At 39.7% G+C, this 2500-nt stretch overlaps 1 long non-coding RNA gene across 1 annotated transcript in view; it reads left to right on the forward strand.

Moving 5' to 3' along the window:
• The window catches only part of LOC135095218 (uncharacterized), a 10577-nt gene extending 8732 nt beyond the window's left edge, over positions 1-1845 (forward strand). Inside the window, exons 2-3 of the long non-coding RNA XR_010264145.1 lie at positions 1088-1151; positions 1419-1845. This is a non-coding gene — a long non-coding RNA (uncharacterized LOC135095218). The remainder of the gene's footprint in view (positions 1-1087; positions 1152-1418) is intronic.
• Positions 1846-2500: the final 655 nt, after the last annotated feature.

Consider the following 2500-nt stretch of genomic DNA (forward strand, 5'->3'; position numbering starts at 1 on the left):
AAATAGATAAATAAAATAAAATAGATAAATAAATAAATAAAATTAATCAAATAATTAAATTATACTAAATTACTAAAACTACTATTGCTTCTACTCTTACTACTACTATAACTACTATTACTACTACTACTACTACTACTGTGTGTGTGTGATATTGATAACAATTATAGTAACAATATAACAACAAAAACTACTACTACTACTATTATTACCACTATTATTACTACTGCTATTACTAATATAAATACTACTACTGCAGCTGTTTTTGCAACAATTTTTAAGGCATTACTATTAATATTCACATAGTATTATTAGCAGCAGTAGTAGTAATAGTTGTAGAGGTAGTAGTAGTAGTTGTAGTAGTAGCAGTAGTAGTAGTAATAGTAGTAGTAGTAGTAGTAGTAGTAGTAACAAATCGCAAATATTACCTCTACCACTACTACTACTATTACTGCTACTACTACTTTTTTCCTCTCACAAAGGCTTCTACTCTCCTTACTTCTATTACTGCTACCACTAGTATTACTACCACCACTAATACCACTACAACCACTACTACTACTACTACTACTACTACTACAATTACTACTACTACTACTACACATGCTTGCTTATGGAGGTCGTGAATAGTTCCATCTGGTGTAAACTTAGCTGTGATGCGAGCAATGGTGCGTCACCTGGGTGGATCCCTGTCAAAGTGTCTTCTGAATTGTCTTTGCACTTCTTTGACATTTTCGTGCCTCCAGTAACACTTTATGACAGATGTTCTTTCTTCAAAGCTTTGTCTTACTTCTGACATTATTATTTTGGCCAACTGCTTCTGAAAAAAAAAAAAATTCCGTTAATTATAGCGAGTCAAACAAGGAGTACATTTTTGGATGACTCTCTCTCTCTCTCTCTCTCTCTCTCTCTCTCTCTCTCTCTCTCTCTCTCTCTCTCTCTCTCTCTCTCTCTCTCTCTCTCTCTCTCTCTCTCTGTGTGTGTGTTTATACAGATAGATACAAATAGATAGATGTACATAGGTACAGACTTGTGCTTGTGGAGTATAAATGTAAGAGCATGAAGCACAGTGTGTCTCTCCCCACAGGCACCTCCCGCCTCACGCCTTGCTTCCTCCCGTCTCCCAGAGTCTACACACCTGCACTCTTGAGGTGAGTACACTTACTCTTTTCTTTCCTGGTAATTGTTTTCACTGTGTTTTCTATTGCACACAATTGGATAAGGTGTTATTCAGAGGCATTGATAACTACACTTAAGTGTTAAGTATTCATTGTGTGTTTAACGGGTTCTATAAATAATGTTCCTTATCGGGGAGAACAAAGTGAATTGTGATTGTTGGGCTAGGTAACAACTGTCCATTATCGGGCGATGCATAGTGAGGGTTGTGTAAGAATAGTTATGTTGGTGTATGGTTGCAGGAGTTAGCAGCCAACGGCGTTAGGTTGCCAGGTGGACGAGTCGGGCCAAGTGGTGTCAACGTGAGGGCAGTGTAGCTGATCGTGTGGAAAGTGCGGTGCCAACTCCACTGGTTCTAATTACAAGTCTGACTGTAGTGCCAGACTGGAGCAACAAATATGCCCATTGGATCGAGAATGTGTAGTGCACTGATGTGGGTAATGTGAACTGGAAATATAAATAAGGATTGAGACAAAATGGTATATTATGTTCCTTGTTACGTGGCACGTCTTCCTATAATCTCCGGCTACTCCTAGTTACGAGTAGATGCCTGCCTTTCAGTGTGGTCAACGCCACGACACACCAGGTTTCCTTTAACATTCTCTCTCTCTCTCTCTCTCTCTCTCTCTCTCTCTCTCTCTCTCTCTCTCTCTCTCTCTCTCTCTCTCTCTCACTGTAAAACAATATAAAAATCGATAACAGCAACAACAGCAACAACAACAACCCCAGCTCCACACCATCTGGTTCACCACCACCACAGCCCCAACACAACAGCAACACAACCACAGCCGTTAACACCTGTACCACCACCACCACCACCACAGCCCCAACACAACAGCAACACAACCACAGCCATTAACACCTGTACCACCACCACCACCACCACAGCCCCAACACAACAGCAACACAACCACAGCCATTAACTCCTGTACCACCACCACCACCACCACCACCACAACACAAAGTACAAAACAAACTCGTGCAGGAAATTAAATCTGAATTGTGATCTAATTTATATAGTTTTTCCTCTACTTTATTTCCTCTTTCGTATTTCCTCTTTCGTAACAAATCGCTACTGTGCTTTTTTTTTTGTTTTTATCTCTTCTTTTTCCTACTACTTCCTCTTCTTCCATTTTCCACCTACTCCTTCCTTCTGCCCAATTTATTCACGTGGATTCTCCCCTTTTTTTCCCCCTTTTTCATTCACTATCATTCATTTCCTTCTTCCTTTTCATAATCAACACGTTTTCGCTTCCACTCAATGCCTCTTTCCCTTTTACACATCCATTGTTATTCATTATTTTCCTTTCTCTCATCGATTCTC

This window comes from Scylla paramamosain, chromosome 48 (assembly GCF_035594125.1).
Source record: "Scylla paramamosain isolate STU-SP2022 chromosome 48, ASM3559412v1, whole genome shotgun sequence".
Classification (NCBI taxonomy): domain Eukaryota; kingdom Metazoa; phylum Arthropoda; class Malacostraca; order Decapoda; family Portunidae; genus Scylla; species Scylla paramamosain.